At 37.1% G+C, this 14,738-nt stretch overlaps 1 protein-coding gene across 7 annotated transcripts in view; it reads right to left on the bottom strand.

Annotated features, from left to right (window-relative positions):
• Positions 1–14,738, bottom strand: part of SLC39A12 (solute carrier family 39 member 12) — a 143,588-nt gene that overhangs the window by 78,335 nt on the left and 50,515 nt on the right. The window lies entirely within an intron of this gene.

Here is a 14,738-nt window from a genome sequence, read left to right on the forward strand (position 1 = left end):
CCCTGCCAGATAGTGGCAGAGAGCAGCAGCTGGGCTGAGGAGACACAGATCTTCCTGTGACTCAGGCAGGCACAACCCCCTGGAGCATCTGCTCATTGGAGGGAACTGGGTCACAGCCCTGTGGGGTTACCAGTGACTGTATGTGACAGAGGTGCAGGGTGGGGAAGGAGGCATCAACCTTCCCAGACTAATCTATTTGCTGGGTGGGTCCTTCTAACCTCATGAAGCACCGGAGTGAGTCATATGTGAGCTTCCACCAGACCCAGGCTATCTAGTTGCCGGAGACCTTTTGAACTCTCCCACTTGAAACAGGTGCTGACTGGGACAATTGATTCAGACCTCTTGAACTGGACCATTCACCCAAGGACTATCCAAAGTGAAGTGGTACCCTGGGTGTATGGTTGTGGGATTTTCCTGTTCCAATTATTGCCTGTTGGGGGTGGGGTGACTTAATTGCTGGTGAGACTTCAACCCACAGTAAATTCACTAGGGTAGGACAGAGACCAGCTGAAAACAAGACAGAGCCACTTAGCCCCACCACACCAAGCAGGTCCCCAGTTTCTCAGGCTGTAGCACTATACAGGTCCTTAGTAAAGCTGTAGGGGAAAAGGTATAGATACCAGGCCCAGCTTTTGGGCAAAGGGCTGGTTAATCACTACCCCTGGAGCCCCCAACTCAACTTCTCTTTATCTGCTCATCTTGCCAAACGATGTAAAATAATCATGGGGCAGAATCAGCAGAAAAACTCCGGTAACATGAATAACCAGAGTAGATCAACCCCCACAAGGAAAGATATGGTGGACACAACTGAAGATCCCATTCATAAACTGACGGCTGAGATGTCAGAAATTGAATTCAGAATTTAGATTGCAAATAAGATTAATAGAATAGAGGTACAGTTGGAATTAGAAATTCAAGGAGCATTTCAAAAGTTGTCTCAAGAATTCAACGAATTCAAAGACAAAATCACCCAAGATTTTGGCATATTGAGACAAGAATTTGCAGCCCTCAAAGATCTGAGAAATACAGTAGAATACCTCAGTAACAGAATGGAGCAAGCAGAAGAAAGGATTTATGACATTGAAGACAAAGCTTTTGAATGCTCCCAAACTCTCAAAGAGGAAGAGAAATGGAGAGCAAAACAGATCATTCTCTCAGAGAGCTCTGGGATAATTCGAAGAAAACTAATATTTGCCTTAGGAATCCCTGAAGGTGATGAAGTTACTTCGCAAGGCACAGAGGCTCTTCTTCATGAGTTTATGAAAGAGAACTTCCATGATTGCATTAATGTACACAGCTATGATTTAATAAACAAAATAAATTAATAAGTGAGAACACTAAAAAAGAAAGAAAGAAAAAAAGACCAATTATGAGGTGTGGCTGAATTAATAGCATGTCCTATCTCTGCTGTTCCTCCTGCCACCCAGTTGTGGTTCATCTTTGATAAAATACATAGAAGTAATTTCTGGAAAGATTTTCTTGGCAATGGCATATAAAGTATGGATCATTTACTGACCCAGCATGCCTGTTTTGAGTAGATTATTGTGAAGTAAAAATATTTCCAACTAGAATTAGAAGCATGGTGGTGAACATGCTTCTGATTCAAGAAGTAGAACGTGAGATGAATTTTCAAGTCCTTCATGTCTTAAGGAACCTACATTTTTAGAAAGCTCATTTGCAAATTTCCATTTTTGCCTTGAACTTCCATTCATGGCCCTTGGTTGGGGAGAAGCAGATCTTTGACTAAGGTAGATTTAATAACCAAAACATTTTAGATACAAAAACACAGAGCTAGTGTTAGTGTCTTGAGAATTACAACACAGTCTTAAGCAGTTTCTCTTCTTACTAAATCCAAAAATACCCTAAGTTTTAAAAACAATTGTCCCATCTGTAATTTTTCTCACTAGCCTGAGCTTAGAGACCCATGGCTTGCTCAGAGTGTCTAACACACACAGGACTGGAGACACCTGTTTCTAAGGACCCATGTCACTACTCCCAGGTTGAAAATCAAAAACCCCTTATTCCTGAATATAGATGGCATCACCCACAAGAAAACATCCAGGAGTGTTTTGCAACTCCAAAAGCAAAATTCATATTTAATGCAGTGTCTTTGGTAGAGGTGTCCAACAGGCTGCAGCTTTTATTTTGTTATTATTCAAAGTAATTTGCTCTACTATGACTCGCCATCCATGAGGCTGTGTCCTCTAGCAGAGGATCTGTATTTCTAGGTCTTTGGCTACAAAGGTGTAGGCATCACTTTAATTATATGCTTTTCATTTACATCCATTTATCATGCCCTTTCTTATATGTTTCCCTCCTTTTATTCATCATAATCCTGTAAGCAATAAAATGACTAATTCCTTTTAGTTATGAGGAAACATTGGCTCAGGGAGGACAATGGCTCACCCACAGTCACATAGGTGCAATGTCAGAGAGAGGATAAGAAAGCAGGTGGAGCTTTCAAACACCTGCAGAGATCAGCTCTCTATCTGAAATCCATCCTTGCCTATTATGACCAAGATCTTTTGTTTAATTAGGAAAAAAGAAAAAGGAAAATGCCCCGTGATGAGTGGATCACTGAAGCTCAGGAGTTCAAGACCAGCCTGAGCAAGAGTGAGACCCCTGTATCACTATTAAATAGAAAAAAATAGCCAGGTGTTGTGGCAGGTACTTGTAGTCCCAGTTACTTGGGAGGCTGAAACAGGAGGATCACTAGAGCCCAGGAGTTTGAGGTTGGTGTGAGCTGTGATGAGGCACTCTACCCAGGGTGATAGACTCTGTCTCAAAAAAACAAAAATTATTAAAAAAAAAAAATAAAAAGAAAGAAAGAAATAAAAGAAAAGGAAAGGAAAATGTTGATGCTAAAATTTTTTTTTTGAGATAGAATTTTACTCTGTCATTGTGGTCAGAATGCCATGGTGTCGACAAAGCTCACAGCAACCTCAAACTCTTGGGCTCAAATGATCTTCCTTCCTCAGCCTCTTAAGTAGCTGGGACTACAGGTGCCTGCCACCACACCCAGCTAGTTTTTCTATTTTTAGTAAAGACAGGGTCTCATTCTTGATTAGACTTATATTAAACTCCTGAGCTCAAGCAATTCACCTGCTGTGGCCTCCCGGAGTGCTAGGATTATAGGCATGAGCCAAAGAGCCTCACTAAAAATTTTCAATGAGCCATAACATTGTCACTGCAGGTGATGAAACTACGATGAACTATGTGATACAATATATAGACATCACACTGCCTTTGTCATAAAAGATCATGGCAAAGCAGGCAACATGCATCTGAAACAAATGCCATAAAAACAGACTAACTTTGTAAGGCTATGGGTATGTACAATCAATGCAAACCAACATTTCAGAATAGTTCAACAAGATTTTCATCCCAAAAAGAAAGTTTTTAGTATGAATTCCCTATCTGAACTTCCCATACCCACATGTAAATCAATTTGGTAAGAAAACTCATCTAAACCTACTTTTGAGATAATACTTGGTACTTTTTAGCAGGATTATGGGTGAACATATGAACCATATCTCAAGGATACACCAAAAAATACCAGAGTGCTACAGAAAGTCTTTCTACAAGATACAAATATTACGCTCAAACCATATCTGATTACAGCATCTCATCTTCTCTCAAACTATCCATATATGTTTGTATCATTTCAATCATTAAATTCTGAAGGAATGTAAAAGTCCATCTGAATTAATTTCTAAGCATTTATGTTTTCCTTTTATCTTGTCGGGGATTTTGAACTCTTGTTAAGGGTTTAACTGATCCCAGTTTTCCCCTTGCATTTCAAGAGAGGGGGAAAAATCCTCTTTTCCTGCAGGGCAGTTAAATTCTGTTATTGAACAGTTTTACAGATCTTGATTTATATCCTAAGACTAGAGGAACTAAAATGATGGATAGAATATATTCACATTGAAGTAGAGACAGAGAAAGAGAAAAAACTTTTAGCAAAAGAGATTTGCCTAGAGGTAGTGCTAAGAGAAATGTTCTTTAGATTTCTGCCAGAAATTTGGAAACCTTGAAGTAGAAAAGTAACTTCCTTTTTTATCACCATGTTTAGCAAGTTTCCCAACTCAAGTCAGTGAATGATCATAAAATAGTTGCAGTTTTCTGGGGAAACAAAAAAATCTTTACCTAAAATGTGGCCATTTCATCTGCCATGACTATTTTTTCTTTTTCAATTTAAAATCAAGGCACTGATAAGAAATTCCTCAAAATACACCAGCCTCTAGTTACTGGGTGTGACTTATCTACAGATGATAGTCTCCGTAAGTTCTGTTAACTGAGACACAGTTGTGACGGTTAACTTCTAAATAGGATTTCTGAATGTTTTAGAAGGTGATATTAAGTAAATATTTTAAATTTGAGTCAGTCCTCGTGATTGTAATCCTAGCATACAACTAAAGGTTTAAAATGAATGTTTATGGAGAAAATTAGTGGAAGACATTATTCTTAGTAAAGCATCACAAGAATGGAGAAGCATGAATCCTATGTACTCAATTTTGATATGAGGACAATTAATGACAATTATGGTTATGGGGGGGAAACAGAAAGAGGGAAGGAGGGAGGGGGGTGGGGCCTTGGTGTGTGTCACACTTTATGGGGACAAGACATGATTGCAAGAGGGACTTTACCTAACAATTGCAATCAGTGTAACCTGGCTTATTGTACCCTCAATGAATCCCCAACAATAAAAAAAAAAAAGAGAGAACACAGCAGAAACCAGAGTAGACAGATACCAGCGTGTTCCAATGTGATCCTTACATACTAGGAGGGGACCTGCTAAGGATGAGCTGTGTGTACCAGACATTCTCTGGAATTGATATTTTCTTCTTCTTTCCTGGACATCTGAACATCAGACTCTTGTGACAAGCAAAGCCTTCTCTTTCCACTTCCATCTGTAATTTGAAAGTGGTTTATTGTTGGTGACTTTCAGACTCGTTACTGACTGTTTCAACATTTATCTTTATTTATAATTCATAAGTACATATATTGTACAAGAAAGATCAGCCTTCAATGCTTCTAAGACAGGTAAACATGTCAAAGAGCTTTCATTTAAAAATATGCAATCCAAATGTATAAATTCAATATTCATTTGATAGATATTTGCTGATATCATTTATGAAGGTAAAGTTGTATTTGTATTTCAAATATTTTTCCCTCCCAGGAATGCATAGCTTTTGGCATCATCAGCATTTGGAAATGATTTGCTTCTCTATTCATAAAGCTTGCTTACCAACTCATGTATTGTAAAATTCTTTCAAAGAGAGGTTCTAAAACTCATTGTGCAGTTTGAGGCAGGTATACATTTGCATTTGTTAAGTAGAACCATGTTTGTTCCTACGAAAAATGATGAAGAAGAAAACTCAGAGACTTATTTTGGAGGACATCCTAATTATGCTTCATTTCTGGAGGGGCACACATCTGCAGGCTGCTCTAACTGCATCACAGGCCGTCAGTGGCTTAGTTTGTTCTTGCAGAAGGACATCTAAGAATACAGTAGAAACTAGAAACTTGTTGGTACAAGTCACCATTTGGCTTGCAAATCCACAGTTACCGGTTTGTACCTGCAAACTATACATGTTGATTATCAGGGACTCCTGGTTTCTGGTTCAATATACTATAAGGAACTTAGAAGTCGCCAGGCTGTCCTCCCAAGTAAAAAGCAGACCAACTGCAGCATCATCAATTCTTTTTTAAACAGATACATCAGAGAAGGGAGGTCACAGGGCACCCCACTGCCTTAGAAATTGAAGAGATAGCAGGTGGATTCAGAAAATGACAACTTTCCATAACATCTGACTAGAAGGGATGAATTGCTGGAGGTTCAGTGTGGACAACTCTAAGAGTTAAAAATTTCAGGGCACCCAGTCACCAGGGCCCCCAGCTTTTGTGAGTTTTACTTCTAGGAACTCCTCTGCACAGTGAAGATTAGAGAAAAATCTTATGCTTCCAGCAGGAGGTGGGTAAAAGTAACCATTTTGAAATACACTAGAACATTCCTTTCTTAACAAGGCCTGTCCTTAGGGCAAACCACTTAACAAAACTCACCTTGCTAGGGTTTTTATTATCACAGCTTTCATTACCTGAGGGAAGGGAAGTATCTAACTTCACCCCTCACTAGTGAACCTGTCCTGCTTGGTGGGGAGAGAAGAGTGATGGCAATGATTGGTGAAGTCACAGACCAGAGGCTCAGGCTCACTGCAGACTGAATCCTATCATAGGACTATAGAACCCTTTCCTTTCCTGTTCATTTGCTTTACTACAACATTACCAAAGTCCTATTTAGCACAGTTCCTTTTACCCAATATATCACGCCCAACTTTCAAATTGCAAGGCATTCTAAAAAGCAAAAACAGTTCGAAGACAAAGCCATCAAACCAGATTCAGACATAGCAGAAATGTTGGAATTACTAGACCAGGGGTTTTAAAATATTGTGATTAATGTGCTAAGGACTATAATGAAAAAAAGAGAGAGAGAACATGCAAAACTGATGGGCACTGTAAGCAAAGAGATGGCAATAAGAAAGAATCAAAAGGAAATGTTAGGGATTGAAAACGCTGAAATTGAAGAACATCTTTGGTGGGCTCATAGGTAGATGAGAAATGGCTAAAAAAGGAATCTCTGAGCTTGAGGATATTACCAAAGAAATTTCAAGAACAGAAAAGCAAACAGAAAAAGTACTGGAAAAGACAAACAAACCCAAAACCAGAACAGAATATCCAAGAACTATGGGACAATTGCAAAAGGCATAACACAGCAGGAGGAGAAGGAAAGGGACAGAGGCAAAAATCACACTGAGAACTTCTCCAAACTAACATCAGAGACCAAATCACAGATTTAGGAACCTACGAGAACACCAAGCAAGATAAGTGCCCCCAAAAGCTACACATAGGCACATCATACTCAAACTTCAGAAAATCTTGAAAAAACAGAGGGAAAAACTCTTTACCTTTAAAGACAAAAATCACCTGATTTCTCAGAAACCATGAAAATGAGAAGACAGTGGAATAAAACATTTAAAGTGTTAAGAAGAAAAACTGACTTGCAATTCTGTACCTTGCATGATTATACTTCAAAAGGGAGGAAGACATTAAGACTCTCAGAAAACAAAAATGGAGATTTGCTTGCGGCCAGTAGACATGACTATGACAAATGTTACGAAATTCAGAGAGAAGGAAAATGAGACAGGTGAGAAACTTAGATCTACGTAAAGAAAGGAAGAGCACTGGAGAATGGATAAGTACAGGCCAATAAAAACTTCTCTTTTTCCTGTTCTTAATTGATTTAAGTAGTTGTTTAAAATAATAATATTATATTGATAATATAATAATATTATGTTGATAATATATTATCAACAAATAATAATATCAACAATGTATTCAATTATGTATGTGGATGTATAAAGGAAATGAAGATATGATATAAAGAACAAGAAGGAAGAAGTAGGAATATTTTATTTTAGTAAGGTACTTACACTGCTTGTAAAACAGTATATTAATTAAAAGGAGGTTTGCGTTAGTGTAGATGTATATCACAACTCAATAGCAACCATTATCGCAAGTAAAGAAAAACGTATATTTTCTACAAAAAAGAAAGAGAAAATAGAATAATATACAATGCTCCGTTAAAAACAAAAGAGGTTTGGGAATCTGAGGCAGGAGGATTGCATCTACCTACAATCCCTGGTCTTTGACAAAAAAGACAACATCAAGCCCTGTTCAATTAATGGTGCTTGGAAAATTGTATAACTATACAGAAGAAGGGAACAGGACCTCTATATCTCACCAGCTATAAAAATTAATTCGTGATGGATAAAAGAGTTAAATGTAAGAGAGGGAACTATAAAATTTTGAGAAGAAAACATAGGAAAAGCTCTTTTAGACACTAACCTAAGGGAAAAATTTATGACTAGCCCAAAGGCTAATACACTAACAGCAAAAATAAATAAATGGGACTTAATTAAAAAGTTTCTGAACAGCAAAGGAAATAATCACAGAGGGAATAAGCAACCTACAACTAGAGAAAATATTCACAAACTACATATCCAACAGAAGACTAATATCCAGATTCTACAAAGAACTCAAACAATCCAGTTAGAGAAAAACAAATGACCCAATTGAAACATAGTCAAAAGACATAAACAGTGTGAGTTACATGGTAAAGATGACATCATTGTCTCATATAATTAGGAGAGACAAAAATGTTACTCACTTCTAACTTGTATTTAACAATTCTCTTCTCCATTTTTTCCTTAGGGGAAGTGATCCAGTTAGACCAATTCTTATTTGTACAGCTCAGCAAGGACAGCAGCCAGCATTAGTAGAGTTAATTGATCCTTGAACAATGCTGGGGGTTTATAACAATAATCCCCAGAAAATCTGCACATAACCTTTGAGTTTTTCAAAAGAAGATAGAAAAATGGACGGCAAACATATTTTTAAAATGCTTAACATCACTAGTCATCAGGGAAATGTAAATTAAAACTACAATGAGATACCACCTTATCCCTATTGGAATGGCCATTATTGAAAAGTCATTACATAACAGATGTTAGCATGGGTACAGAGAGAAAGGAATGTTTATACACTTTTGGTGGGGCAAATTAGTACAGCCGCTATAGAAAACAGTCTGGAGATTCCTCAAAGAAATAAATGTGGCCCTAATATTTGGTCCAGCAATCCCATTGCTGGGTATCTACTCAAAGGAAAGGCAATAATTTTGTCAAAAGACACCCGCACTCAAATGTTTATCACAGCATAATTCACAACTGCAAAGATGTAGAACCAATCTTAGTGCCCCATCATTCACAAGTGGATAATGAAATGCCCATGGAGGGGTGAATAGATAAACAAAAGATAGATATACGTACAAAGGAATATTACTAAATCTCAAAAAGGTATGAAATTCTGACACATGCTGTAACAAGGATGAAATGTAAAAACATTACACCAAGTGAAATAAACTAGAGACAAAAGAGCAAATGTTATATGATTCCACTTATGTGAGGGACCTACAGTAGTCAAATTCATAGAGTCAGAAGATAGAGCACTGCTTGCCTGAGACACTAAGAAGAGGTGGGGAATTATTATTTAACAGGTACAGTTTCACCTTGGGAAGACAAGAAATTCTGGAGGCGGACAGTGGTGATGATTACACAGGAACGTAAATGTAGTTAATACTGTACCCCCCCCCCAAAAAAAATGGTTGAAATAATAAATTATCATAATAAACACACATCCTCCAACATTTCAAAAGCTTTAACTTTTTAGCTTTTTAGAGTATTGTGAAATTGTAATAGTACAGTATTCATTAAATAAAGCCCGACTTGGCTAGAGGAGGTTACCAATCTCCATGGAAGAGGCTTTATCAGTTACTGAATCTTAGGAAGGCCCCCTAGGACTTCTCTTTCTACAATATTCTGAAAAATAAAAATTTGCTCTGAAATGTTTGCTTAAAATTACTATGCAAAGTCTTGCTTTTAACAGTCTCCCAAGAGTTTAATAAAAGTTTGGATATGGCTGTCCTGGGTTTATTATGTAAGATTTTTCCTTTTCTTTATGGAACTTCTTTTTTTTTTGTTATTCCCTCTTTTGACAACAATTCAAAGAGGGATATTAGCATGTGTTATATTTTGGAATCATATTTGATTAGTAATAGCAAGATCCTCAACACAGATTCCTCTAGTGACTCAACAATATTCTAGATTTTGGAGATTTGTTCTCATTGACATGGGTCCTGTTATGAATGTAGGCCTTTTTCAATTAGTAACTATGTTCAGAAAAACTTAATAAAGCAATTTTAATCTTCCTTATCAAGCAAGAAAACCAGGACCACATCTCCCAGGGTATTGAAAACAGCCAACTGAAGGCTTTTCTCAAGGTTAAAGACTTTGGCATTGGAAATTTTATTTGCTGAATATTTAAATACAGAACCTTATAGGACTATGACTTCCTAATTGGGTCCAGGAGATAAATGAATATTCCTTCTCTTTTGAAAATTGTGAATTATATGATAAAGATTATATCATTATTGTATATAATTAGGAGAGACAAACATGTTACCTACTTCTAACTTGTATTTAACAATTCACTTCTCCATTTTTTCCTTAGCGGAAGTGACTCAGTTGGACCAATTCTTATTTGTACAGCTCAGCAAGGACAGGCAGCAGCCAGCTTTACTAGAATTGATTGGTCCTTGAACAATGCTGGGGGTTTAGAACAACAACTCCCAGAAAATCTGCACATAACCTTTGAGTCCCCAAAACCTTAACTACTAACAGCTTACTGTTGACTAGGAGCCTTACCAATAACATACAATGAATACATATTCTGTATGTTATATGTAAACCCTATTCTCACAATAAAATAAGCTAGAGAGAGATTATTAAGGAAGAGAAAATATGTTTACTATTCATTAAGTAGACGTAGTCAACCAAAAAGGTCTTCATTCTCATCATCTTCACCTTGAATAGGTGGAGGAGGAGGAGGAGGAAGGTTGGTCTTTCTGTCCTATGTATCACAGAGGCAGATAAAAATCTGCTGTATAAGTGGACCCATTCAGTTCAAACCTGTGTTGTTCAGGAGTCAACTGTATTTTTTTTAATATGATTATTTGGGAAGACACGAGTGTGTATGCATGGTGTAAGAGAGGTATGGAAAAATACAGACTTTGTAGTAGCCATGTGAATAAAAATACCAAGACAGTTCAGCCTTGACTGAGATTAGGTCCATTAATCATTTTCTCAGTAGAAAATGTCTAAGTGTAAGGTGTGAGTGATTTTCACAAAAATAGAAGTCCTTCAAAATTATTGGTAAGAGTGACTCATACTTCTTTTGTGAAGAAAGTGAATGTTAAATTATATTAATTTTGCTGCCTGGAATGCCTGCCATTTCTTTCTCAGCAAAAAAGAATATTTAATGAGATGCCAATGGTACTCATTGATTTTTAAGCATAATATCAATGTTACTTCATGCACCCTTTTCAAACAAAATATCCTCTTCCTGTGGATGGATAATGCTGAAAAGGATCACACTGAGGTATTCCCAAACATTGAAGAAAGAATGACTTTTCAGATGTATAAAGCATTCATTTACCAGACCCAACATGGGGACTGTGGACCATTGACTGAATTGCATTGGACTTATCCAGATTTTTCTAAGAAAGACTCAAATTTAATAAATTGGAAGATAAAGAACTGGGTGGAAGGAATGGGATAGATATCCTAAAAGTATAAGATTCTGGGTTTAATTTTATAGTCACATGATTGAGAAAAGAGGAAAAGCCCAGCTGGAAAGGCAGCTGTCTGTCAGTCCATTCATCTTTTCACCCAACTCACTATCTCAAAGCTGCTGCATTTACTGAACTATAATAATGATAGAAAAGCCAATGGACATTCTTCATCTTTGATTATTAATTATCCTATTTATTGAGTGGATTTAATACGCAGGTCCTATTTTTGTATCTTTTGGCAAAGGATCTTATATTCATACTCAAAATACCCCTACCTTGTCACACAAGATTATCTGGAAAATTAGAAAATGCTCCAGGTAAAGGCCTGGCTGTGATATTACTCCTGCAAGACACTTTCCAAAAGAGGGAAGATAAGTAAATTGATCTATGTGACTGCTCTTCATTCTAGCCATCTCCTCTCCCATTCCTAGCTAAGTCAAATAAGGCTGAATCAGCAACAGACTTGAAGAGGAAAGACAAGTTTTAAAAGCGCAGCCAAAAAAGTGTGAGGGGGAAGAAGAGATCTGGAAAGGCATGGGGTAATGAAGATTGGTGCAAGAAGGCGGCTGAAAATAAGGTACACTTAATTTGCATATGGAAGGACACCTGAGTTTTGTTTTGGCATGACACGCTTCCTTCTCCACCACCTGACTCCCTGAGTTATAGCCCTTCCATCCACAGCTTGGGTTCTATTTATGTCTTAGACCTTGGGCAGTTGCCCAGTTCCCCCCATTCTGGGGACATCTCTGGTTACATCCATGGCGATGGCCCCTTGGGGTTTCTACAGTCCTGTCGCTATGGAAACACAATTTCCTCAGGATTTAAACCCTCAGGAAAAATGCTTAAGGTTTGGAACTTTGCCTCAGATTCAACATAAACCTTTCCTTGGCCTAACCCATTTATGGCTTTTTTTTTTTTAAATTTATGCCTTAAATAATAAATTAGTAAAAAATAAAGTCTCTGTTATCCAAACTGCTGAAAAAAAATGCCATAATTTGAGGGTTGTCTTACACCAGTGGTGCATCTTACAAGGGTATATGTGAAACTTGGTGAACGGTCTGTGAAGCTAGTGAATGATGCCCCATGATCATATCAATGTACACAGCTATGATTTAATAAAAAAAAAAAAAATTGAGGGCTTGTCTTTTCCTTCTAATTGAGCAATTTGTTGTGAATTTTAGGAAAGGTGGATGTGAGAAATCCTCCAGGACTCCGGTTCTGAGAATTCTCTTAGCAGGAGGTTTAGGCTCTCGGACAGAATGAGGTTTCGTCTCCATTTTCTATCACAATGACACCAAAGTTAATAGCACAGGGATGTTTTAATTTTCTGTAGATCCTGTTAGCAAATGACCCCAAACTTGGTGGTACGGAACAAACAGATGTATAATTCTGTAGGTCATCAGGCTGATATTAATGTGTCTATGCAGTGTGTTCCTTCCAGACTCTGGGGAGAGTCTGTTGCCCTGCCTTTTCTATCCTCTAGAGGCGCCTGCATTCCTTGGCTTCTGATTCTTCTTCCATCTTCCAGGTCAGCTATGCTGAATTTTTTGCACCTTTCATCTGTCATTACCTCTTTTTCTCTGGCCACAACTGGGAAAAGGTCCTCTACTTTAACAGTTACTGTGGGCACACTGGACCCACCCAGACAATCTAGGATCAACTCTACCATCTCAAGATGCTACACCTTTCATGTCCACAAAGTCCCTTTTGACATATAAAATAACTTCATTTATAGCTTCCCCAGATTATGATGTATACATTTTTGAAAGGCATTGTATCTGTAGAGAACAAATCTCATGAAATCTTTCTAGCAAACATGAGACTATGAAAAAGACAGTAAACCAATAGAACTGGTTATTAGATTTAGAAAAAGTAGACAGGCAAGATACTAACCCACTAATCTCAGGGACTGCTAACACAATTTTCTAGTAATGTGGCAGTTCACATATCCCAGCTGGACCCCCATATCTTTACTTTCCAAAAGATAATTAGAAGGTAAAAGGAAGGAAAAGATACTCTGTACAAATGGTAAGCAGGAAAGCAGATAACACTATATTAACATAAAAGGAAAATTCAACATGATAGATTTGCCAAAAAAAAAAAAAGGAGGGACCTCTCAGCACAGTAAAAATACTGATTTAGCAAGGAGTCATAACAACCCTTCTAGGAACTGAGTGTTTACATCCCTTCTAAAATTTCTATGTTAAAATCCTAAATTCCAGTGTGAAGGTATTTGGAAATGGGGCTTTTAGGAGGCAATTAAATTTAGATGAAGTCATGAGAATGGGGCCCCCATGATGGGAACAGCATCTTTATAAGGTCTCCTGTATACCTGCTCTCACACTCTCATGTTTACTCTATATATCATTTGCCATGTAAGGACACACAAAAAAGGCATCTGTCTACAAACCAGAAAGAGAGTCTTCACCAAGAACCAAATCACAGTTCTTCCCAGAACTGTGAGGAACAAATGTTAATCGAGCCACCCAAGTTAATGGTATTTCTTGTTATTGCAGCCTGAACTAAGATTACCCATAAATATGTATTCATCAAAAAAGGAGCCTCAAACACCTGAAGCAAAAGTGGCAGAACTAAAGAAGTAGGCAAACCCACAAACAGAGGTCAATATTTTAATACCAAACCAGCATACATAGTAATCAGTATAGAATTTGAAAACAATACTATCAACCAGCTTAACCTGACATTCACAGAATCCCATACCCAATAACTTACATATATTCATGTAATTTTCAAATGCACGTGGGGCATTTACCAAGATAAACTGTATCTGTATTTTTTTATCCTGGGCCATAAAATAAGTTTCAAAACATTTCAACTGACTGAAACAATATGGCCTGTATTTTCTGGCTAAAAAGGAATTAAACTAAAGTCAAGAACTTAAAGATACTCAGAAAGTTTCCAAATAGTCATCAGGCAACATACTTCCATAAAGCAGTGGATCAAAAAAAAAAAAAACTTAAATGGGAAATTTATAGGCATTTCAAAATGATCAGTATTGATAATACATGTTAAAATATACTGAATTCTCTCTTCTGCCTGAGTGAAGGGCTCAAGTCCAACTTGGAATTTATCTTAGAAATGCAAACAATGTAGTCTAACCATTTGTACCCTCATATTAATATGAAATAAAAATAAATATAACAAGTAAATAAAATATTGAATTCAGCTAAAGCAGTAGTTCAAGGGACATTTATAAATTTAAGTGCTAATATTAGAAAAGAAGAAAGACAGTATCAGTGATATAAGATTATGCCTTATAAAGCAAGAAAGTAAAGAGACAATTAAATACAAAGTAAGAGAGAAAAAATGATAGATATTAGGACAGAAACAATTTAAAAAATCATAAAGTACTGATATATAACCATTACTAGTTTTTCCATTTGTGGAATTTGTAAACACTGTCAGATCACAGCTCCTTTTTCTTGGGGGTGAATGCACCAGGGAATATCACAAAGTTTTCAGTGAACTTGAA

This window comes from Nycticebus coucang, chromosome 20, assembly GCF_027406575.1.
Source record: "Nycticebus coucang isolate mNycCou1 chromosome 20, mNycCou1.pri, whole genome shotgun sequence".
NCBI classification, from domain to species: Eukaryota; Metazoa; Chordata; class Mammalia; order Primates; family Lorisidae; genus Nycticebus; species Nycticebus coucang.